This window comes from Macrotis lagotis, chromosome 2 (genome assembly GCF_037893015.1).
Source record: "Macrotis lagotis isolate mMagLag1 chromosome 2, bilby.v1.9.chrom.fasta, whole genome shotgun sequence".
Classification (NCBI taxonomy): Eukaryota; Metazoa; Chordata; class Mammalia; order Peramelemorphia; family Peramelidae; genus Macrotis; species Macrotis lagotis.
The window spans coordinates 308986239-309013725 of NC_133659.1; positions in this window are offsets into that span (position 1 = coordinate 308986239).

Consider the following 27487-nt stretch of genomic DNA (forward strand, 5'->3'; position numbering starts at 1 on the left):
CCTATATAGACGACTTGGGTACATCTGAATTCCTGACTACAGATCAGGTACTTTCTTCTAATAACACATTTTAACTTACTTCATATTAGTTAATAAATTACTTGAGGGTAGAGACTCTCTTTTTAAAATTTTGTTCTTATCTATAACCCCAAGGCCTGTAGACACTGCAAAAATACATATTGTATTGTGTTGCATGGTGTTACACTATTGGTTGAAATGCATTAAATTTGCTATTAATACTTGCCCCACCAAGGCAGGCAAAAAAACTCAGAACTAGCAAAAGTGATTTCCCTGCCAAGCAAAAGGACATGCAGCTAAAGTGGGCAACTAATTTATAATACATGATGGAATGAGGATATGGAACAATCCATGCAAAAAATAAATAACAGCAAAATTAGGGGAAAGAGATCCTGTAAGTAGTTTGCTGTTAGACCCAAATAAAGGTTGCTTACATGAGATCAGAGCTTCTCTCTCAGAATTAACCTGCAAATGTCTCAACACTTCCATATTCTATTAATGAAATATCATTGACAGACCTGGAAGAGATGATCCTATAGCATTTACAGATCAACCTCAAAAAGAAATACAAAGGAGTTTGCTATGCAACTTTTATGAAGCTAGATGCACTCACTGTTGGTAACAAAGCAATCCTCTTCAGTAGGACTCATATTTTAGTGTCCAAATCATCACACAAAGAAGTTAAAATGACACTTAAGAAGAGAAAATTAGTAAAAGTAGTTGAACCTTATCAAGAACAAAGAGAAGAACTCTATTTTAGAGACAACAAAAATTTAGAGGCTCAGAATATGGAATTTATAGATGTCTTATATATAGGAAAATGCTAAAATAATGACAGACATGAATGATAGTATTACAAAAAGGAAAAGTGACCAAGATGCTATCAGTAACCATGGAACCATACGTACATTCTAAAAATGCATAGTCATATTAAAGAATCTTTTCTATAACATAACTATGTTCTCATAGTGATACATTTAACAAAGAGCTATATAGAACAAGATCTTATAGCCAGTGTTGTTTGGCGATTACAATAATAGTCAAAAATGTGACTCCATAAAGGATGTTGAGACCTCCTGTAAAAATGCCAACCAGATGTCTCTAATGAAAGGTGAAATTTGTGATTCTTTGACAGATGCAACCACAGAGATCACTTTGTTTATTAGTCCTCTAATTCTCCATGATATGCCAAGCATCAACAGAAAGTTATATGCTCATGGGAAGAATGCTGAACTTGGAGTCAGTAGGTTTTGAATTTGAATCCTACTGCATATACCTGCTAAGAGTATAGGCAACTAACAACAAAGCACAAAAATTCCCAGCAATAACAATAATACTTAAAATTTATATAATGCCTTAAGATTTGTATTTTACAACCATTATCTTATCTGACCTTTCATACTCTTAGTTTTAGATTCCTCATCTTTAAAATAGAGATGATAATTCTACCTATTCCACAGATTTGCTATGAGGATCAATTGAGATCATATTAGTAAACTGACTTGCAAACCTCAAAGTAACATAGAAATGCTATCATCGCTAGTATTATCATTGTTATACCAAAAGTATCCATTTGCTATCAATGAGGCAAAAGTCTGAACGAAAGAGGGATTTTTTATAGATAGTGATATTATATGCATGTCCTCTTTAATGACTATTAGAGGGGTTCCCTAATGAGATGCCTGGTCCTTCAGTAGAAATGCTCCTTCTATAGAAATCTACATAGAAAAAGACAAATAGAATGAAGAATACATATGTCAAGATTTCAACATAATTGAATAAATATCCCAAGGAATAAATCCACTGGTGCCCATATCTTTGAGTGCTGTTGAAAGTGACCATGAACCACCTCCATAACTGAATGAAAAGAAAGTAGTCTAGATTACATTTGAGGAAACTAATTGGTGTTTTCAATGACTGTGATTAAGACTTGGTCTCAAAGGAATTCATCTTCCATTTTTGTTTTTAATTTTTTTTCTAACACTAATAGTTTCCAGATGATAGATTATGGTTGTCATCAAATGTCATACTATTCAAAGAATTATAATTGTAGGTATCCTGAAGTGCAATTAATGAGATAGGTGGTAGAGATGAGTAGGGTGTCACTTATAATCATTTAAGACTTTAATGAAAGAAGCAAAACACAAATAATACAATATGAAAAATATATATTCTTAATGCTTGATTCAAAATTAAAGTCGAGACTTCTGGCCAAGATGGTAGAGAGAAAACAGGCAGAGTTCTAAAGTCTCCTTATCTTCCCTTATAAATAATATGAAACAAACCTCTTAACAGAAATCCACTCAACAAAACCCAGAAAAAAAATCCAGTAGAAGAACATCCACCTCCACCTCAGGATCTGTCTTCCGAAATCATGGGTGAGTCTGGGCTCAGAGGGTAGACTCTGTTAGGAGTACAGGACCAATGAGAGTTTGGGAGCCTGGATCAGTCGAGGATTACCCTGATTAGCAATGAGGCCCGGGAGCCTGAGTGCCCAAGAACCAGATGGGCTTGATCTTGTTTGACTTTGGGGGCTTGGGTCAACTAGGGAGCAGAGGCATCTGTGGCAGGGCTGGAGAGAGAGTTCCTGAGCAGGAGAGTTAAAGAGATGATCCCTGAGCCCCTTTGGTTAGGAGGAACTCAGAGTACACACCTCCATTTCAGTTGAAGCCTCTTCCCAGAACAAACACAATTACAGACTACCTCTGCCCCAGACTAAGGCCAAGAAGCAGAATCACCTCAGCTGACAATAGGGAGAGGGTTGACCTCACTCCAGGGTACAGCCCTCCTATTGATCAAAGGCAAAGTATTTAACAGTTTCAACCACACCTTCTAGGCCAAGAGAGAGGGCCTCAATCAAGGTCACAGACACTCCAGAGAAAGCAACCAGCATATCCTACTGGCCAGCTGGAGGTATTACACCCAGCGAGTAAGGCCTCTAGGAATCCGGACACCAAACCTCTGTGAACCAATACCTCCCCAACACAAGGTTTTAGGATAATGAAGAAAGACCAGTGAAAAGGAGGGTCTATAGAAAAAATTCTTGCAAGGAAAAGACACTAACTCAGAGAGACCTAGAATTTCTGAGGAGAATATGACCTGCTCTCCAGCACAAAAAGCCTTCCTGGAAGAAATAAGGAAGGAGTTTAAAAATCACTTGGAAAATTTGGGAAAAAAAATTGGAAGAGAGAACTAACACCTTGAAACAAGAAAACAATTCTCTCAAAACCTCAATTGGCCAAATGGAAAACTCTTACAAAAACAGAACTGACCAATTGGAAAAGGAGTTGCAAAAGGTAAATTAAGAAAATTTTTCTCTTAAAAAAATAACGGAGTCTATGGGAATTAATGACTTCATGAGACAGCAAGAGCGTGTTAAACAAAACTAAAAAATAGAAAAAATAGGTGAAAATGTAAAATACCTTATCAGCAAAACCACTGACCACAAGATTAAATTGAGGAGGGACAACCTGAGAATTATAGGCCTTCCTGAAGAGAAAAAAATGCCTGGACTTGATATTAAAGGATGTAGTGATGGAAAATTGCCCTGATATCATGTAGCCAGAGGGAAAAATAGTTATTGAAAGAATACATTGATACCCTCTGGAAAGAGATCCTAAAATGAAAACACCAAGGAATGTTGTGGCCAAATTCCAGAACTATAAGTTAAAAGAGAAAATCCTGCAAGCAACAATTTAAATACCAATGAGCCACAAAAAGGATTATGCAGGACCTGGCTGCATCAACATTAAGGGATGGAAAGGCCTGGAACAAGATATTCCGAAGAGTAAGGGAGCTTAGAAGCAGCCAAGAATCCACTATCTGGCAAAGCTGAGTGTTCTCTTTCAGGGGAATAGATGAGCATTTAATGAAATGGAAGACTTTCAACAATTCTTGATGAAAAAACCAGAGCTGAATAGAAAATTTGGACATCAAACGGGAGGTGCAAGAGACACAGGAAAAAAAGGTAAAATAAAGGGGGGGTGAAGAAAAAAATCTGCTATCCAAAAAGATGAAACTGGCTATATTGGAGAGACTATACCTGGCCAGAAATGATGGACATTTATGACTTATCCATGAGACTGCTACCCAGTGGGATGAAACTCTATATCCCTACTTGGGAGACTCTAATAACTATTAAGAATTGTAACTCTATGGGAGAGAAAATACTTAGCCAGAAGTTATGGATACTTAGGATTTTCTATGACTTAGAATTATTTAAAAACACTTTCTCCTTAAAAAAGGGAACAGGAAGGAGATGGGAGGAGGGAGGGGATTGAACGGGTTAAGTCTCATTATATTAAGAGGTACAAAAAACCTAATGTAATAAAGGGGAAGAAGGGAGGAGATCAGAAACACCTGAATCTTCCTCTCATCAGACTTGGCTTAAAGTTAATTTACACACACACACACACACACACACACACACTCAGTTAACATGAAAAAATCATACCTTTCAAGTATTAAAAGGGGAAAGGGGGAGGGGAGTATAGAGACAAGGAGAAGGAGAAAAGGGAACAAACAGAAATAAGGGAAGGGAAAGAGAAAAAAAGGGAAAGGGGAAAGGAAGGGGAGGGGTTGGATATAGGAGAACAAACACACTGAAGATGGTGTCATTCAGAAACAAAATATTGGGGAACAGGATAAAGGGAAAAAGGGGGGGGAAATGCAAATAGAGGGAAGATAGCACGGAGGGCAATAAAGAATTAGTAATTATAACTTTGAATGTGAATGGCATGAACTCTCCCTTAAAATGTAAGTGAATAGCAGATTGGATTAAAACCCAAAATCCTACAACATGCTGCTTACAAGAAACTCATTTGAAGCAGAGAGATACATATAGATTAAAGGTAAAAGGTTGGAGCAGAAAACATTTTGCTTCAGCTGAAGTGAGAGAAAGCAGGGGTAGCAATCCTTCTCTCAGACAAAGCAGCTGCAAAAATAGATATTATTAAAAGAGATAAGGAAGGAAACTAAATCCTCCTAAAAGTTATCAAAGACAATAAAGTGATTTCAATACTGAATATGTATGCACCCAAAGGGATAGCATCCAAATTCTTAGAGAAGCTGAAAGAACTACAGGAAGACATAGACAGCAAAACTCTACTAGTGGGAGACCTCAACCTCCCGCTCTCAAATTTAGATAAATCTAATCATAAAATAAACAAGAAAGAAGTTAAGGAGGTAAATAGATTGTTAAAAAACCAAGGATGATAAATTTATAGAGGAAACTGAATGGGGATAGAAAGGAATATACCTTTTTTTCTTCAGTACATTGCACTTACACAAAAACTAAGCATGTACTAGGGCAAAAAAAAAAAAACCTAATACTCAATTGCAGTAAAGCAAAATAGCTAATACATCTTTCTCAGATCGTAATGCAATAAAAATCATATGCAATATAGCACCAGGGAAATATAGACCCAGAATTAATTGACAACTGAATAACTTCATTTTAAAAATGAATGGATCAAAAAACAAATTATAGAAAGATTTAAATATTTTATCCTAGATAATGACAATAATGAAACAACATATGTAAACCTATGGAATTCACTCAAAGAAGCTATTAAGGGAAATATTATATCTTTAAAAGCTTACATGAATAAATTAGAGAAAGATGAAATCAATTAACTAAATATGCAACTAAAAATTAGAGAAAGAATAAATTAAAAAACCCCAATTATATACCAAATTAGAAATTCTAAAAAATGAAAGAAATTAATAAAAGCAAAAGCAAAAAAAATTATTGAATTAATAAATAAAATCAAGAGTTGGTTTTGTGAAAAAAAACAATGAAATTGATAAACCTCTGATCAATTTGATTTAATAAAAAGAAAGAAGAAAACCAAATTGCTAGTTTCGTAAATAAAAAAGTTGACTCACCACCAATGAGGAAGAAATTAAAGTAATATTTCAGAATTGTTTCACCTAATTTTATGCTGAGAAATTTGACAATCTAACTGAAATGGATAAATACTTACAAAAATATAAGTTGCCCAGGTTAAATGAAGAGATTAAATACCTAAACAACCCTATCTCAGAAAAAAAGAAATTCAACAAGCTATCATTGAACTCCATAAGAAAAAATCTCCAGGACTTGATGGATTCACAAGTGAATTCTACCAAACATTTAAGGAACAATTGGTTCCAATTCTATATAAACTCTTTGGAAAAATAGGGAAAGACAGAACTCTGACTAACTCTTTCTATGACACCAATATGGTGCTGATACCTAAATCAGGAAGAGTTAAAACAAAGAAAGAAAATTATAGACCTATCTCCCTGATGAATTTGGATGAAAAAAAATCTTAAATAAAATCTTAGCAAAATTATTACAAGTTGTCACTAGGATAATACATTATGACCAAGTAGGATTTATCCCAGGAATGCAGGATTGGTTCAATATTAGGAAAATTGTTAGTATAATTAATTATACCAACAATAAACTTCTCAAAAATTATATGATTATATCAATAGATGCTGGAAAAACTTGTGACAAAATACAGCACTGATTCCTACTAAAAACACTATAGAGTGTAGGAATGGATTTACTGCTCCTTAGAATAATAAGCAGCATCTATCTGAAACCACCAACAAGCCTTATATTCAACAGGGAGAGAGGCTAGAGGCATACCCAGTAAGATCAGGAATGAAACAAGGATGCCCATTATCACCACTACTATTCAATATCGTATTAGAAATGTTAGCTTCAGCAATAAGAGAAGGAATTAGAATTGGGAAGGAAGAGACAAAACTCTCACTCTTTGCAAATGACATGATGTTATACCTAGAGAATCTCAAGAAATCATCCAAAAAACTACTGGAAACAATTAGCAACTTTAACAAAGTTTCAGGATATAAAATAAACCCTCATAAATCATCAACTTTTCTATATATGACTAGCAAGATACAGCAGGAAGAGCTAGAAAGAGAAATCCCATTCAAAGTAACCTCAGACAATATAAAATACCTGGGAGTCTATTTGTCAAGGCAGACCCAGAAACTTTTTGAAAGCAATTACAAAACACTTCTCACACAAATTAAATCAGATTTAAATAACCGGGCAAACATCAACTGCTCATGGATAGGTTGAACTAATATAATAAAAATGACAATTCTACCAAAACTAAACTACCTGTTTAGTGCCCTACCAATCAAAATTCCAAAAAAAAATACTTTAATGAGTTAGAAAAAGTTCTAAGTACATCCATATGGAGAACTAAAAAGTCAAGAATTTCCAGGGATTCAATGGAAAAAAGTGGGAATAAAGGTGTCTTAGCCCTACCATATCTAAAACCATATTAAAAAGCATCAGTCATCAAAACTATCTGGTATTGGCTAAGAAATAGAGTTGTGGACAAGTGGAATAGACTAGGTGCAATAGCAGGAAATGATTATAGTAACCTGCTGTTTGATAAACCCAAAGAGTCCAGCTATTGGGATAAAAACTCTCTTTTTGATGAAAACTGCTGGGAAAATTGGAAGTTAGTATGGAAGAAATTTGACTAGACCAATACCTCACACTCTATACCAAAATAAGATCAATATGGATACAGGATTTAGAAATAAAAAATAATATTATTATAAGCCAATTAGAAAATCAAGGAGTAGTTTACCTGTCAGATCTATGGAAAGGGAAGGAGTTTATGACCAAGTAAGAGATGGAGAACATCACCAAAAACAAACTAGATGATATTGATTACATTAAATTAAAAAAGATTTTGCATAGACAAAATCATTGTAACCAAGATCAAAAGAAATGAAGTTAATTGGGAAACAATGCTTACAACTATTATTTCTGACAAAGCACATTTCTCAATTATACAGAGAACTGAGTCAATTAAAAAAAAATTCTCCAATTGGCAAATCGTCAAAGGATATGCAAAGGCAATTTGCAGATGAGGAGATCAAAGCAATCCATAGTCATATGAAAAATTGCTCTAAATCATTACTTCTCAAAGAAATGCAAATTAAAGCATCTCTGAGGTACCACCTCACACCTCTCAGACTGGCCAATATGACCAGAAAGGACAATGATCATTATTTGAAGGGTTGTGGGAAATCTGGAACACTAATACATTGTTGGTGGAACTGTGAACTCATCCAACCTTTTTGGAGAGCAATCTGGAACTATGCCCAGAGGGCAACAAAAATGTGCATAACCTTTGATCCAGCAATACCACTACTGGGCCTATGCCCTGAATAGATAATGAAAAAGAGTAAAAACCTCACTTGTACAAAAAATATTCATAGCAGCACTGTTTATCGTGGCAAAGAATTAGAAATCAAGTAAATGTCCTTCAACTGAGAAATGGCTTAGTAAACTGTGGTATATGTATGTCATGGAACACTATTCTATTAGAAACCAGGAGGTATGGGAATTCAGGGAAACCTGGAGGGATTTGCATGAACTGCTGCTGAGCAAGATAAGCAAAACCAGAAGAATATTGTACACCCCAACAGCAACATGGGGGTGATGATCAACCTTGATGGACTTGCTCATTCCATCAGTACCACAATCAGGGACAATTTGCGGCTGTCTGTGATGGAGAATACCATCTGTATCCACAGAAAGAACTGCAGAGTTTGAACAAAGACCAAGGACTATTACCTTTAATTTAGGAAGAAACCTGATATCGTATTGTCTGATCTTGCTATCTCTTATACTTTATGTTTCTTCCTTAAGGATGTGATTTCTCTCTCATCACATTCAGTTTGGATCAATGCATACGATGGAAACAATGTAAAGACTGGCAAATTGCCTTCTGTGGGGGGCAGGGAAGGAAGATTAGGGGAAAAAATTGTAAAACTCAAAATAAAAAAAAATAAATTCTTTAACAAAAAAGAAAATTAAAGTCAGTTAGTAGCATTCTGTGATGAACATATATTGGATGGACAGAGTCTTAGTTGCTCTAGTTACCATTGAATGTTTAAAAAAAGAATAGAGAAAGACATTAAAGGGAGGTTAGATTCTTATTGGTATCTCTACAGAAATATTAGGACAAGAACATGAGGAGATGTAGATGGATTGATATTTACACTGGTGGAGGTATTAGAAGCTATAATGAAGAGAAAATGAAATATTCAAGTTTATTCTTTTTTATTGTTTTATAGTTACTTTAATTGCACATTACCTCTTGTTTCTGATGTCAGTTCAGTTACACAGTTTTAATTGCCCTGAGTCTCTCCCATATTTAGCCATTGCCTTGTGACTTGAGAAACATCAGCTCGCCATTTTAAGTTACTTCTCTCCAAGCCAGAAATTAGGACTACTTGAACTCCTAGTGCTGGAAGGAATTTGGACAGAGTATTAGGTCTGTTTTCCCTTCTTTGTAACATTCCCGCCCCCACCCCACCCCCAGCCAATCTATCCCAAACAGATGAGAATCCAGCCTGCTTTTAAACACTTCCAGACAATTGCAAGCTATGTTTTAGAAAGATTCTACAACCTTCTACAAGAATCCATTTTAATCCTTCATAACTTTCACTGAGAGGAAACTCTATCTTCTGTTTAACAAAATCCTCTTAGGCTAGGAAACAAAAATAATGAGCTTTTTTATTGCTTTGATTTTGTTCTGACCTCCTCAGTGAAGAAAATCACTAACTTGTGCATAAGAACCCTGTAGAAATCTATTCAGAGCCCTTTTAGCTATCTCTTTCTCTACTTTAAATAATATCAGTTTCATAGTATCCTAGACTTTCAATATTGGATGGTATGTCAGAGAACATCTACATCAAATCATACATGAAAAAGTTCCTCTAAAATAACAAATAATATGAATAGTTTGAATTTATATATATATATATATAATGCTTCATATATATATATAATGCTTTAAGTTTTGCAAATCACTTGACATTAACTTATTTTATCTTCACAATTTTTATGAGGTAGGAACCAAGGATTTTACAAATATACTTGAGTCTTTCCAAAAGAACCAATCAGTTCTGAGAGTTCATTTATAGGTGAGAGGAATTGTGACATAACATATGTAAGAATTATTTGAGGCAGAATTCAAACTCAGATTTTCATAACTCTCCACTGGGACACCTAACTTAGCAATATTATTCACAAGTGACCATCCAATTTATACTTGGAGACTTCCAGTGAGGGGAAATCTACTACCTTCCAAAGTAGTCCAATTTGAAATAATTCAAATGTTAGGTGGACCCTTCCCCAATTCCCATCCACACTAAAGACTGTCTATTGAAATTTCCCCTCATTTTTACTTCTGCCTTTAGAGACTTAAGTTGCATCAATAAATCATAGCTTGTATTACAACTATAAGGTAAATTAGAAAATGATTAAATGAGTAGGGAAACATTTTTACAGAGTATCCTAAGAGATTCAGAAATAAAATTGGGCAACCAGAAAATGCTTCATGGAGGGGGCAACAACATAAGCCTTGCTGGGAGAGGATTGCCCAATAGTCAAGGATGGTGATTTGAGGAAAACAATAAATATTTGAGCTAACATCTAAAGCCCTTCCTTATAACAGAAAATCGCTTGTTTACCTGTGCTTGGTAATTCATTGTACAATTCTAGATTTAGAGCTGGAAGGGACCTTGGGGCATTCAACTTCCTCAGAAAATTGAGGCGCAGAGTCACTAGCTTCTGGTTACATGGCTGGTAAGTGCCTAGGTTATTGAATCAATTCTCCTAGATTTTTTTTTTTCACTTTACTCAGCAGTCATGGCCATATCTGTGTTCTTCCATTCTCATCTCATTAAAACAACTTTCATTAAATCTAAACTAGGGAGGACATTTTCTAAACACGGATCTTCTACCTCTTCCACCCAACTCAAGAGCCCCAGTTGTAGGAGCCCAAACTTTCTCAACACTATTCTTCTCTAATGACTCCCAGCTGACTCTGTTGGCATACTCCAGTGTCTTGGAGGAGAGCTTTTTGGAGTGTCCAGTAATTGCTGACTCAGTGTATCTCCATTCAACAGGAAAGATGAAAACTCTGCAGCCAGGAAGCTGGACCCAACTTGAATGAGAAGCCGCCCTACAGCTGGCGTCGGCCTATTTTCCAATCACCTTTTGGCAAAATCCCCTAATGAAATATAAACATGATAATTCCATTTGCTTACTATAGGGTTGGGTGTATGTCTTCAGAATATATCACTAAGCATTATTTAAAATGAGCCCTGTTAAAGGAACTTAATTCACTTAAGGGTTATAGTTTGCCAACTATGCATGAAATTAGACATTGTGTCCAATCATATCTCCCTAGTCGATGATCTCAGTCCTGGAAGAGATAATAAGAAACCCTTATGTAAGCCATTAATTCTTAATGTTTAGAGATTTAAAATCCACAGAACTTACTCTCGATACTAGAATGAAAAAGTAATTGTGACACGGTAAAAAATAACAGTGAATAGAATGGAGGTTCAAATCCTGAATTTTCTTGCTGTTGCCTATAAGACCTTCAGCAAATTATCTGATCTCTTTGGGCTTCAATTTCCCCATCTCTAAAGGAAGATTATACTATAAAAGAGAGGCTAATAGTAGCTAACAGAGAGCCATATGTAGTCTGTAACATTTCAGGGTACTTCCACAAGTAGTTTAAAATTTAATTGAGAAATGTTGAGCAAAATGCTGCTTTGCTGTTTTTCTAAGTCAATGTGCAACCAGCAGAGATGTTTATGGACTGAATGATATCATGTCGGTCCTCATTTCTTTGTGAGTTTTATAGGACTGCATCCAGATGACCTCTGAGATTCCTTCCATACCATAAAATTAGGTGGACTCAATGTATATCCTTTGCAGGAGAGACTTAGGAATTCTTTTCTCCATTCTTTTCAATCTAGTCCTATCAACTGTCATGACACTCCTAAATCCTCTTTCATAAGAAAAAAAAAAAAAACAAACCCCAATTTAAAAAAGCAAAATGGAGATTTGATTTCAGAGTTAGAAAGAAATAAAAAATGCCTAATCTATTAGAGTTATCTAAAAGTAGGCTGGACTGCACTGGGAAGTATGGAATCTTTCTCCCTCTCCCCTCTCTCCCTCATTGGTGGTTTTTCAGCAAGAGATAGAGGACCACTTGTTGGATCCTTTTCAGCATGCAGCCTCAAGAACATGGAACCCACTAGTTTTTCAAAAGGACCCCTCCTCTTCATTGCGAGGCCTCCCAGGCAGTTCTCAATGCCTCACACCATTCTGATGATTCTGATAAATGACTTTAAAGGAATTTTGTTGCACGGGAACAAATCTCTGGGATATAGAATTCCCCTATTGCCTCATTGCCTTGTTTTTCACATGACTGCCCTGGAGTATTTGAAAACATCTGGAGGAGCTCTGATTACAAAACCCCCACTGGGCTAAACACAGAGCAGTGTGTAATTCTCTTCTGCTGTCATTACTCACAAGCTAAGTCTTGTCTCCCAAACTTCTACCCCTCCCCCTAAATACTGATAGGAAGCATGTTCCAAGAACCCTTTGAAATGGGTTAAGTAAAGTTCAGTGACATAAGGATAGAATTTTTAATCACTAAGGAAAATCCAAGGATGTTGTTTTCATCACTTTGAAATTCACTTTATATAGGGTGAGGCTCATTAATACAATGGTAATTCTGGAGAGATACTCCCTTGTCATAAAGATCATTTCTCAGTTTCAGAATTTTAGCAATAAATCATAAATGACCTTCCCTTAAAGAACATCTGAAAGACTTGAAATGACTTGATGTCCCTTTCTTCCAAAATTTTTTCTTAGGTTAACAGTCATATAGATATTTTATATGTTTCAAAAAAATAAATGAAGTTTATACATTTCATTAGTTATTTATGGTTATGTTACAGAGTTACTGATGACTTGGTTGGGAGTTCCTTGATACAGTGGAAAGCGCCTTCATTGTAGGTTTGAATCCTATCATGGATATTTGTGAGCCGATTGACCTTGAGCAAGTCTTCCTTCTTTCATCCTTGTATCCTCATCCTCAAAATGGAGATAATCATAATACATACTCTCTCTCCCTACAGGATATTGTGGAGAAAGTCTTGGCAAATCTTAAAAACATAGGATTATACAAGTATTAATATTTATTTTATTAATATCATAAATTATATTAGTATTCATCATTTATAATTTTCAACCTGTGGTTTCAGCAACCAGAAAAATTCTTCATGTTGGCACCATTCGTTCATAATTTATAATCTTAGAGAATTATCTGGCACATTGAGAAATTCAAAGATTTTTCCCACATTCACCTAGTCAATATATTTCCAGGTCTTGAACTCAAGTTTTTCTGACTTCTAAACAAGTTCTCTATCTGAGAAGCCATGATGTCTCTTGAGTTATTAATATCATTTACTCTTTCATGCAAATTCCACATTTTTATTCTGATTCAAATTCATTCATATATTTAAACATTTAATGTTTGTTGAACATCTACTATGTGGAAGACATTGTAGTGGGCTATGTATGATTCACAACTATAATAATCCCTCATATTCATATAGTTAAATTAATACTTTGCAAATATTGTTTCATTTGCTAATGCCAATAATCATGGCAAGAAGATGCTATTCTTATCCTCAATTTAAGCCTACTATTAAGAGGCTGCTGCTTGGTCAAAGGCAATTGGGTGCCCACACTCTTTCTTCTCTACTTAAGAAACTGATCAATTCAGGGGCATGACTGTGCTAGGTTTTTAGTACCTAGGGGAATCTGTTGTGATCAGGTTCTCCATCTCATACTCTTTAACTAGTTAAATCCATACCAAGGTGACACACAGAATAATTATTTACAGCTCAATTGTTGACTCATTGCTAACTCCCCCAAAAGGGGAGGTTGCTCAATGTACAATTTAATTCATCTATAGAACAAATATTTATTTCTTACACACAAAATTAATACAATCACAAAATGCTCATGATGCACATTAATCAAATATTCAAACATTGTCTGAAGAGCTACAGTTCATGATGTTTTGATAAATCAGGCTAAATTTGGAGCCATCTTTTTGTTGGTGATTATCTTCTCTAAAAAGAAAAAAAATGACAAAGGGTGTCAGTTGTTACAGAGAAGTCAAAAGGTATGAGGATGGAGAAAATATTTTTCAATTGAGGATTCCCTAGTAACATTATAAAGAGTAATTTCAATTGAAGGATGAGGTTGGAAGTTTGGCTCAGTTTAGACAGTAATGAGAGAAACAGAAGAGGAAGCACCTGGTAAGTAGATGGTTCTTTCATAGCTTAGTGGAGAATGGGAAGAGAAATTTAGTAAGATAGTTCAGGGAGACAGTAGTGTCAATGAAGGGTTTTAATTATTGCTGCTAATTTTAAGTTTAGAGTAACATATAAGCTGTGAATGTCAAGGTGTGTATATTGTGTGTTTGTGTGTCTTTGTAAGCAGCAGATCATGAATACTTTTTGTTCAGTCATGTTCAACTTTGTGATCCCTGGGTTTTGCATTTCTACCTTCATTTCTTCCTTCCTTCCTTCCTCCCTCTTTCCCTCCCTTCCTCCCTTCCCTTCTTCCTTCTCTCTCTCTCTCTCTCTCTCTCTCTCTCTCTCTCTCTCTCTCTCTCTCTCTCTCTTTAATAAAGATACTAGAGTGATTTTCCATTTCCTTCTCCAACTCATTTTACAGATGAAGCAAACAAACAACAAAAAAAAAATGATTTGCCCAGAGTCACAAAATTAGTAAGAGTCTCATGCTGGATTTGAACTAAGGAAGAAGAGTCTTCCTGATTCCAATTCCAATACTTTATCCACTGTGGCTTTCCTATATAAATGTGTGCTATTATTATTATTAAGGTTATTATTAACTTTAGAATTATTATTTGAAAAATGCTTAGCATAGAGTAGGTGCTTAATAAATTTTTGTTCTTTTTCCTCATCACCACTATAGACTATCATAATTAGATTTCAGAAGAGCCATGAATAATTTTTATTTTCCTTAACCTCTAATTGAAATTTGGTATTTTCTCTAATTATTTTAAAACACAATCATAAGAAGGGATTTATGTTAAAGGGGTCTATGATACAAACAACCTAATAGTCCCCAGTTTAGCTAATCTCTGAGATCCTTTACCTCTTTATAGCTATGATATTCAGAGAGTTGCCACTTATGCATAAATGAATGGAGTTTCCACTCTGGAACATAAAATAGTCATTTTTAAGATATGTCAAATCAAAACAAAAATTTATAATCTAGAAAACCAAGGTGTGAATAAAAGAAAATCCAGTTTCATTTTTTTTTCATCTCTTATTGAGCGTAAGGGGAAAAGTCTGACCATTTCTTTTTGGATGTTTTTAGTGTCATATTACAAAAATAATTTTAATCATATAATTTTTTCCATTTCCAGCAAGGTATTTGGAACAAAATTGGAGAGGAAATGTACTGGTTTCCAAAGTGAGGCACTCTTGAACTCCTGGTCCATAACTCTAACTAAGAAGAAATCCCATTCTCCCACCTCATGCATGAATTCCATTTTTGCAAACTTGGAATGAGCATAGAAGAGATTGGATCTCTGAATTGGAAAATTAAATCAGTGCTGCTTTAAGCTCTGAAAAACATTCTTCAGATTTGAAAAAAAAGAGGCTTTGGCAGCCTCAGACCCAGGGGTTTGGGTTGTGGGAGGTAGAATTCAGTAGTACATTTTCTTTGGGATTGAGGTTTATGGGGCAGCTTGACTTAAGAAAATACCTTTCATTTTTTGCTTAGTCAATACTTCATGCAAAGTTGTTTTTTGGGGGAGGCTTAAGATCAAGAATGTAACTTCCCAAAATATATTTTTCCTTAGTTTCTTTTTCTGTAAAATGGTCTTCATCGGATTGTTGTAAGCCTCAAATGAGATAATGTTGCTGGGTAGTGTGCAAGAAAAAAAAACCATATTATATAATTGTCAGTTACTATTAATGTTATTATTCATATAAGCAATATAAGATAGCAAAATATAGTAGAGCTGAGTCAGTCTGGCAATGTTTAAAAATGAACGTTATTGATTTTTTTGCTATCATATTATCATCATCATTAATTATTTATATTTCACCCTGATCCCATCCCCTTCCTCCTTGATATCAGAATAAATAACAAGATAAAACCAATCAGAAGTGTCACCTACTGGCATTTTCTACAGGGAAAAACACAATCACAAAAATATTTTCTACAGGAGAAAAACATAATCACACAAATGGAATTTAATTATAAACTAAAGAATTATTTACTTCCCAAATACTGAATTGTGATTCTGAAAAGTTCAGTTTCTCTTGTCTTTTATTTATCCTTCCCTGATGTCTGCAAGTACACCTCAAGTTCTCCTATTTTTAAAAAAAGGCAACACCCAGTAGACTGTCTATAATTCTCTCATTATCTTGTATGTCTCTTCCCTTTCTCTTTCAAAAGCTGGGGGTTGAGGGAGAAAGGAATTACTGTCTGCATTCCTTGCCTCTTCTTTCTCTCTTCTCATTACTCAACCCTTTTACAGCTTAGTTGTTGATCTCATCACTCAGGTGAAACTATTCTCTCCAAAGTCATCAATTATTTCTTAGTTGGGAAATCTGATGGCCGTTTCTCATCCTTCTCCAAAGAATTCTGTACTGTTGAACACCTTTCAACTTCTTGGATATTCTCCCCCTCTCTGGCTTTTCATACATTATTATCTTTTGTTTCACCTCTTTTCCTCTGTTCTGTCTCAATCTCTTTGGCTGGTTCATTATTTATTGCCATCCCTCTCCCCAACTGAGTATATTAGCCAAGCTAGATCCGGCACCATATTCTTTCTCTCTTGGCTACCCCTTAATTACATATGGGTCTGTGGGTATTTTAGAGTCATTGCATAGAGAAGTTAAAATTTTCAATGTGAGATTTCTACCTCAGAAATTGCTAAATACTACTAATCCAAATTTAATTATTTGGTTGATTATCTAGACTTAAGAAAGTGAGGGGGAAATGTTAATGATTCAAATTTAATCTGAAAGTATATCAAGTAATCAAGTGCATGTCCACCAATCGGGGAATGGCCGAACAAATTGAGGGATATGTACATTATGGAACATTTTTGCTCTTAAAAAACAGGAGGGATGGGAATTCAGAGAAGCCTGGAAGGATTTGCATGAAGTGATGCTGACAGAGATGAACAGAACCAGAAGAACATTGTACACCCTAACAACAATATGGGGGTGATGATCAACCTTGATGGACTTGCTCATTCCATCAGTGCAATAATCATGGGCAATTTTAGAGCATCTGTGATGGAGAATATCTATATCCAGAAAAAGAATTGTGGAGTTAAAATAGACCAAAAACTATTACTTTCAATTTAAAAAAAAAAGTTGTCCTATGTACTACATAATTTTATTTTTTCCTCAAGGATATATTTTTTCTCTCAACACATTCAATTTTGATAAGTGTATAGCATGGAAACAATATAAATATTATCAGACTTCCTTCTAAGAGGGGTGTGGGAAGGAAGGGAGGGTGGGGGAAATTGTAAAATTCAAAACTGTTCAAAAAATTATAGGTAGAAACTACTACTGTATATAACTGGAAAATCAATTAAGTGTTTTTTATTCAAAAGAATATTTAAAAAGGGAGGCAGTTAGGTGGTAGTTTATAGAGTATTGCCCCTGGAGTCAGGATGACTTGAGTTTAAATCCAGTCTCAGACAATTGATACTTACTAGTCATGTGACCTTGGACAAGTCACTTGCAACTCTTTGTCTTGCAAAAACAAAAAAAATCCCCAAAAAAGAATATTAAAAAAATAAAACCACAATTTTCAAAGTATCTTTCTTACCTGGATATCTTTCTGTTCTTTTTTCTCTCCATTATAAAAAATGCCCCCCCCAAAAAAAGCATATCAAGTACACCAGACGTGGAGTCAGAAGGACCTGAGTTCAAACCCGACCTCAGACATTTGATACCTACTAGCTTTATGACTTGGATAAGCAAGCCACTTTAACCCCAACATCTTGCAAAAAAATCCTCCAAAAACAAACAAAAAATTACCACATGGAGAGACAATTGTTATTATATTTCACTGCATGGGTTCAGTTATCATCTGTATCCTGATACCTCCCAGATCTATGTATCCATTCAAAATGTCTCTTTTTAACTTTGGTCCTGCTTCCCTGATCACCTCCTAGACATTTCATTTTTTTAATATAAGGCAATGGGGTTGAGTGACTTGCCCAAGGTTACACAGTTAGGTAATTATTAAGTGTCTAAGGTCCTCATGACTCCAGGCCAGTGCTCTATCCACTGGGCCACCTAGCTGCCCCTCCAAGATATATTTAACAAATTAGCCTATAAACTACTTCAATTCATGTATCTAAATCAGAAATTATTATGTTTTCCTAAACCCACCCTTCTTCCAAACTTATCTATTTCTTTCAATATTGCCATCTTTCTAGATACTCAGATTCTCAAACTCTGTAGCAATTCTTTCTCTTCATTCTAACATCCCACAAATCCAATCTGTTGATCCATTGTGTTGTTTTTCCTTCCCCTCTATCTTATACACCCTTTCCTTTCACTCCTCTCACATAATAACCAAACCCAGTTTTCATTACCATTTTCCCAGACTTCTACAAAGAGCTCCGAATTGCTCTCTCTTTGTTGATATTCTCCACTCCAGTTCATTCTCCATAGAGATTTTCTTGAAGGACAGATCTGACCAGGACAATCTAGTGTTCAATAAACTTCATTGACTTCCTATTCCTTATGAACCAAATATAAGTTCTGGTATTTAAAGTTCTTTGAACTTTAGTCGGCCAACCATGACGGGACCTGGATGTAGGCAAAATCACATTGGTAGCTTAATGAAAAAGGGATGAAAGTGGAGAGAAATGAGGCACCATCAGAGACCTCCCAGTAGAGTTAAGTGACTTGCCCTGGGTCACACAACTAGTTAAGTATCCAAGACTGGATTTTAAATCAAGTACAATCTGTTCTTATATTTCAAGTCTTTGTTATATAAAACTCCCTTTCAATGAAGAATGGTCAAATTAGCCTTGATTTTCTTCATACTTGGAATTCAGCATTTCATATCTCTATGCATCTCACTATCCTCCAGGTTTGTAAGACATTTCCTTCTCCTTAGAAACCTTAATTTCATTCTCCTGTCATCATTTGCATTAAAACTTTACTGATACTTCTCCACCAAATCATGCATCATCTTCCTAAAATTATCTTGATCTCTTTTAAATAGATGTGAATGTGTCTATCTGTATACACAAAATTTACATTTGTATGTCTTCTCCTTTATTTAAATTGTGAACTCCTCAAAGTCAAAAGCAGTTTTTTCCCTACTTTATATCCCTAGCACTTAGAACTGTAGCTATCACATAGTAGCTATTTATCAGATCCTTGATCAGATTGCCACATTAAAAAGGCAAATCACACTCTATCTGAAATTTCTTTTTCAGTTCTTATTCAATAGCAAAATTAATATTTCCTATTGAATTTTGATTCCCCCTAAATTGCTGTGCATTGATTTTGTTCACATTTTGTATAGTCTTATTTATTCCTGTTCAGATATGTGCATGTTGTCTTTCTCCATAGAAAATAAGTCCCTTGAGAGTAGAGAATAGTTACTCATTTTTGACTTTGTATCCCTACTGGTTAGTAATGGGCTTGGCATAGAGTAGATGATTGTTGATTTATTGATAGAAGGAAGAAAATAAAAACAAAGAACAATAACAAAGAAAGAAAGAAAAGAAGGAAGGAAGATAGGAAGGAAGGGAAGAAGGAGGGAGGAAGAGAAGAAGAGAGAAAGGGAAGAAAGGAAGAAAAGATAAAGAGAAAGGATAGAAAAAGGATGGTTAGATAATAGATAAATTGATAGATGAATAGATGGAGAGAGTAAATTTATTAAAGGATTACTATATGTCAGATAATGGGGTAAATATTAGTGATAACATATGATTGCAAATTAGAAGGTGTCTGCCCTCAAAGGGCTTATATTCTGTGAAGAAAACACAAGAAAGAAATTTGGGAAAGGGAGGGAAAATAAAAGGGAGATTGTGGGAAGGGATATGGTGACTTTGTTCTTGGCTACCTAAGGTAGAAGCCTTCCCTATTAGAGATATGGAAAACTATGAATTAAGTCCTTGTTTCCAGAGGTATGGAGATGGTCTGAGACTTAAGACCAGTAAGAACCAAGAGTGTCACCCTTGACTCCAAAACTTTGGCAGTCACACATGATTAACATTATTTTCCTTTCCTTTTATTCCTTCTCCCAAAACCTTCACTTGGCTCCTCTCAGTTAACCCAGGTCTTTTAAAATTCTTGCCTGAACATCTATCTACATCTGACTTTCTCTACGTATCCCTCACATGACCCCTCATTCCTCTTTCATCTGTATTTACCTGTTTTTTCATTTTATTCCTAAAAATGAAACATCATAAATGAACTTGGCCAGACTCATTGGAAGATGGGTAATAAAATTGCACTGAACCCCACCCTGTCTAGACAGGCCACCTCCTCGGATTCTTTTTCATACCTTTGCTTCTGCATCATGGATCAATAAATAATGAGAGCATTTTAGACATCTCTCTAATAGTTGTGTATTTTTCTGAATGCCTTCCACACTGTCACACTGACTGTGCCATCTTTTTAATGGCTTCATTCTCCTGCATTGCTTTATGCCAGCCAAGGAACAACACACCTTCAGAAAAAACAAATTGTAGGTGTTACAAAGGTCAAAGGAAGCAAAGACAAAGTTGGGTGCACCCCATTAGCAAAACTCACTTAAAATGAATAGCTACTCTTTTCATCCAATTGGTAAATTCTTCCCTGGAACTCCCATGGAAAGCAGCTCCCGGGCTAGCCATGATCATTCTTTGATCAATTCATGAGTCCTCCAACTTCATCTCCACCCCTACTCCTCAAAAACTACTTCTAGGCACGTGTATTATGTTTCATGGAGGTCGTCTCTAGGGCAAAGTGAAAGAAGAATAAAAAAGAAAAAAAGAAGGAAAAGAAAGTTACGTGATAATTTTGTTGTTTATTTGAAAAGAATAACAAGTTATCCCTAGCAGATTTGCAGCTTTTTGTATAACCTTTTTTATTGTGATATGTTATGGAAAGCTTGTTTTGTTATATCAATATTTATAGATGTAATAAAGTGGAGGAGATTCCATTATTCCTCTCCAAATATGCTCATTAAATGTTTTTTTTATTGTCTCTTGCCAGTCCAAACTCTAAATTTTACTTTGATTGCATTATGAGAAAAGATTTCTCAAGTTTATGATATTCTTCTCCTGCTATAGTAGATGGTACTCGATTTGCAATCAGGAATTTTAATGTTAATTCTGTATTGGATCCTTACTAGCTCTGTGACTCTGGACAAGTCATTATTTAGACTCTTTAAAACTCAGTTTCCTCGACTGTCAAATGAGAATAATAATAACCCAAATACCTCATGGGACTATATAATATTATATATGAACAGATTTGAAAATCTTAAAGCATTATATAGGATGCCCCAAAATTAAAATTGCCCTAAGACTTTTGGGATCCTCTGTATCAATGTTAGTTACTGTTAGCATCAGCTGCAGTACTAAAAGGGAAAAGGAATATCAAGGAAGGATAGAATAAGGGCATTTGTGGTTTGAATAGAGGACATGAAAGCCTTTAACAATTCCCCAGATTTGGAAATGGCCAACTATTTGGAGAATTTTGGTGGTTACTTAATATGATCCCAGGTTAATATCTAAGAAGAGAGTATTAATTGAGTGCAAGAGAAAAGGGTAAGAATGAGGGAGAGGAAATGGGAAAACAGCTCCTGGGGACAGAGTGGGAGTCAAAATAGAGAACATGGAGATTAGGAGTATTCAGTGGACAAGCTCTGATACAGCCAGATGGGGGCAAGGGCCAGGGTTCATTAGAGTTAGAAAGTGATGCTTGAGAGCAGGGACAGTTGAGGGCAGGGATTCAAGAGCCAAAATATCATTATTATGAAGCTTATAAAAGAAGTTTCTATTTAGAAAAAAGAGAGACAGAATATGTGACTAATAGAACTTTTAGTTCTTATCACAGGCAGAAAAAGAGAGACAGGGTTGTTTATTGGAAAGAACAAGAGGCAGGGAGACTAGGGAATTTGATTATTGCCCTAGTTCTTCATTGAGTTTAAGAACCTGGAATATATCATGGACCAATTCTCTGCCTCAGTTTCTATAGCTGCATAATGGAATTAAATTTGGTCCACCTGCCACCCCAGATGAATTGCAAGAATCTTTTTGCAAATTGTAAGTGTAATTTGTAAATTTGTGAATTGTAAATGAACTTTTGTAAGTGCAAAAGTTAGAGTGAAAATTTCTGTTGAGGATGAAAAAAATAAAATATGCTACAAGAGGTGAATAAACAAGAAAGTGACAGCACATGGTGGGCCCAAATTAGGCAGCACTTGTTACAGGAAAAATAGTTCATAAACAACATAGGAGGAACTGAAGGTTGACATTTTGAGGTGCCAAATTTTACCTGTATGTCTGATGGTGATGCCATACCAGATGATGGTCAGGGATGCACCAGTAAAAATTTAACAAGTAGCTATAAAAATAAAAATACTTATCACAGGTCTTTAAGTTTAACTTTCACTATTAACATTTTCTTCACCACTTTCTTAAGCCTAGAAAAACAACAAAACAACAAATCAAAGTCTAATTTGGAGCATTTGTCAGTTGAAAATTCAAGGATTGGCACTTGTGAGAAGGCCTGAGCTAGCTCCAGTACAGGGCTGGTATTAGTAGGGGAGATGTGCAGGAAGGGAAAGGGGAAGGAGAGAGGTAGGACAATATTGGGAAAATATATAACTTATAATGTTGTAGTGAAGAGTTTTAAAGACTCAGGGTTTGCACAGTTCTGGTTTCATAACCCATCTCAGGACTACTTAGAATTGACGATAGGCAAATCATTTAGTCCCATAGTGTTTCATTTTCCTCATCTGCAAAATGAACAGATTAGATTGGGTGGCCTTCAAAAAACCTACCAGCTCTGAATCTGATTTTATGACTTTTAATGTTTTTATTTAGATTCAAAAAATTGAAATTTAAAATAAAATTTCAAAATTTCAAAATTCAATGTTGAGTGAGATGAGCAGAACCGGAAGAACATTGTACACCTGAACAACAGCATGGGTTGATATTCAAACTTGATGGACTTGTTTATTTCATCAGTGCAATAATCAGAGGCAATTTTAGGGAATCTGTGATGGAAAATACTATTTATATCCAAAAAAAAAGAACTGTGGAGTTTAAATGAAGACCAAAGTTTATCATCTTCAATTTCTAAAAGCTGTTTTATGTATTATGTAATTTTGCTATGTCTAATGTTTTCTTTCATCCTTTTAGATCTGATGCTTCTCTTACATGGTGAGCCCATTCATTCAGTTTGGAGCTATACTTATCATGGATGCAAATCTAAAGCCTAAATCAGATTGCCTTCTGTTGAAGAGAGCAGGGAGAAAAGGGTGGAAGGAAGAAAAATCGTAAAATTCAAAACCTTACAAAAAATGATTGATAGAAATTATCATTGTATGCAAAATATTTATATAAAATTCAAATTTAAATAACTTTATATAATTCAATTTATAAAATTAAAATATTAATATAGAAATTCTAATTTCAAATTAAAACATTAAAAATTAAAATTTAAAATTTTGTATTTTAAATTAAAATTTAAGACATTTCTAAACTATTGCCCTCATCATCAACCAGGAACATGTTGAATTTCAGAGGTCAGTTGCCCATGGAAGTTTGGGAGAGGAGAGAATATAGGGAAACAGCTAAAGGATAGGAGGTCAAAGACTGAAGGGAGAAAGGGAAGAATGAGAGAAATGTCAAAATTGTGGCCAAAAATGCTATTAAGGTATTGGCACCAACGTTTCTAATAAGAATAACTGTCTCCTTGAAGATTGAGTGGGAAATAAAATTAGGAGTATCAATGTTTCCTGATTTCCCCATTTGATAACCACCACCATGTTCCCCAACACACAAAATTAAAATGACCTTGTATTTATTGTGCAGTTAGTTATGTATGTCCATTCTGGTCAACATTATAGAATGTTAGTCAAGAGATGACGATTGTGTCACTTATATCCAAGCACTCAACTCATAGATGGGGTAAGAATTGTGAGTGTGATTATCTTGCAACAAGAAACTCTTTGATGAAGGACCTTCATCGAGAAATACTACAACCTACAGAGTGAGATCCAAGTTCCCCGGCCTCCTTGCCCCATGTTCTAATTGCTTTGTCCTCCCATCATAAGGGTTCTATCAGTCACATATTTACTCTCTCTCAAAAAGCAACTCCAACAATTAAAACAATTCTTTATATGCTTCAATTCAAAGTCATAGGGTTCCTTGGAATTCTGAAAATTTAAGTGACTACACACAGGTCATATGGAACATGTCATAGACAAGGTTTGAAGCCAGGATTTCCTGTCTTTCTGGTCAGGAAGTTCTGGGTTCATATCTGATATGCCACACTGCTTCTCACATGTGTCTGGAACACAGAGGCACTTAGTAAATATTTGTTGATTTATTGACTCAGAGAGGGCAAGTTGAATGCTTTTTTAAAAGAATAAATGTGATTAAATATAAACGCTTTGAACCTCAAGATACTGAGCTGGGGTCCATTTAAATGGATGAATAGGGAAAGGCTTTTAAACACAGAACATGTGAATATTAAAAAGATAAAATTTGGATCCGAAGATGAATGAACAAGGAGGTTGATGGAGCCAGGGAAAAGAGTTAAGTAAGTTGTCTACATGTACGCCCTCCAACAGAAATGGGAGAGGCAAAAGATTAAGTTCATTGAGATGTTTTAGAGATGAGACAATGTATAATGATCTTTGTTAACTGTAAAGTCTGATTAGCAACTGAAGGAAATGGGCCTGAAGTATTGAGAGGGGATTTCAATTGCATTCTGGGGAAAAGCCAAAGGACTAAGTGAAGCTAAAAGAGTTATTCTAAATATTTAGCTTCATAGGTCAGTCCTTACCAATAAAGGATTAAAGATCCCTTATTTAGGTTAACATGACAGTGTTCTGCAAAACATCACTATTTTAAAGGTCTATGACTTCACTGGTGTGAGTATACTATCCATGACATCAAGACCATTACTATGGCTAAGAGATAAATCCCATTTTTGGTTGAGGAAAGTGAAGTAAAAAGAGTTTAAATTAACTTTAATCAGGGTCAGAACTAGTAAATGATTTCTCTACCCGTAATTCATGGAGAAACAAATTCTGAAAGGCTAGAATTCTGGAAGCCAGTCAAACCAAATCTATGGCAGAGATTAGAACTCTCTTAATAAGATCAAGGATAAAACATCATAAAAAGTTCAACAATGCAGATAAAAAGAAGACACCAGGTCTCCTGGAGCTGTTATTTAGCCCCAGGATTAAATCATAAAGACCTTTGGACTTATCATTTTTTTATTGCTATTGATCTATTTTTTGTGGCATTTCTCAGTACCCTGGATTTAGAACTGAAAGATATTAAATCAATCAATCAGTAAATATTTATGAAACACCTGCTAGACCTGGGGATGCAAAAAGAGACAAAAGATAGTCCCTGCCCTCGAACTTACAGTCTAATAGAGGAGACAACAAGCAAACAAAGGTATAAAAAATAAGAATACCAATGACAAATAGATAAAAATTAGCAGAAGGGAAAACACTGGAATTAAGAGAATTTGAAGGAGGCTTCCAGTAAAAGATAAAAATTTTAATTGAGTTTTAGAGGAAACCAGTAGTTGGAGCAGAGGAAAATATTCATTCTAAGTGTGAGGGACAACCAGAGAGACTACCCTATAAGAGAGATGGAGAGACTTGTCAATGAAATAGTGGGGAGGCTAGTGTCACTTGATTGAAAAGCACAGAAGAGTAAGGCTGGATTTTGTAGCCAAACAGTCACACTTCACAGATGAAGAAACTGAGGCTTGGAAACCCTATATCATATCATATATACTGCAAGTATTAAATGACAAAGATCGGATATGAACCGAAGCTACCCGACTCCCCCATCTTGAATTTTCTATTTTATTCCATTGCTTATCTATTGTTTCTTCTCTCCAGTGTTTCCATTGTGGGGCTTTCTTTGATTGAAAATATTAGGGAGTGATACAGTTTTATGGGGGAGGGGCAAGGGGAAAATGGACCTGAAAACCTTCCTTTTGCACACCGGAAAACTAGGGGAAATGGTGGCAGTGAGACCATATTAGAAGGTCCTGGAATGGTGGCACATGCCTGCAGTCCAAACTCCCAAGAAGTGTGAGACTAATGGATCAGTTGAACTCAAAAATTCTGAGCAGTCATAGAGTTAAAGTCACTTAGACATCCATGCTAAAAATGGCATTTATTATTGGGACCCCCAGGGGCGGCTAGGTGGTGCAGTGGATAGAGCACTGGCCCTGGAGTCAGGAGGACCTGAGTTCAAATCTGACCTCAGACACTTAATAATCATCTAGATGTGTGGCCTTGAGCAAGCCACTTAACCCCATTGCCTTGCAAAAAAAATATTGGGAGCCCCTGGGAATCGGGAGAAGAAGAGATACCCAGTTGCCCAAGGAGGAGAGAATTGATCTAGGTTAGAAAATGCAGGTGGTCAAAGTTTCAATCAGACTAAGAGCAGGTCCTGTACTTCTAGGCTGGGTAGGAAAAGATGAATCTTCAAACACACACACACACACACACACACACACACACACACACACACACACACACACAAAGACATACATTAGAAGTGAATAGTTGACTGGAACGTGAGTCAGCTGACTCCAAAGCGAAGAGCATTAGGAAAAAGGGATACTGAGAGAAAAGAGTGATCCTAAATTTAAGTTTCTGATTCCCAAGTATAGAACACAAAAGGTAAAAAAAATAAAGACACAAGTTACAGTGATCTTTATATTCAAAAGGGAAATGTTTAGAACCTAACTGATTAGATTTCATTATTAGTGAAGCCATTGCATATTAAGTTATTACTATATGCTAAAAATGTATACATGAAAAAAGAAAGGCTACCTATACACTATTCTATTTAGAATAAAATTTTCATGGTTGCAAAGCTATAGAGGGAAAATTGACGTCCATTTATTGGGGAATGATGAAATAAAATGTAGCCCATGAATTTAGTGGAATATTATAGGACTTAAGAAAAGAGCATGATAAATTCAAAGAATCATTGGAAGACTTCTATTAAATAATTAATAATCAAATAGATGGGAAATAATATATAGAGAGATGATGCTAATGTAGATGAAAAGAATAACAGTTATAAAAGTCAAAAGTGAATATTGTAAATATTGTAAAGTTAGAAGAAAAAAAAGGCAATTCTGACTTGACACCTTCCCCAGCTCTTATGAACTGGGAGCTATGAAAGACCACATAAAATGATATAAATTTTCAGTGAATTTACCTTTTATTTAAATTTTTAAAATTTTTCCCTTTTTTCTTTTTTTCTTTTTGGGGAAGTATTTTTTTTCAAATTTCATGGAAAGATATTTTCAACATTCA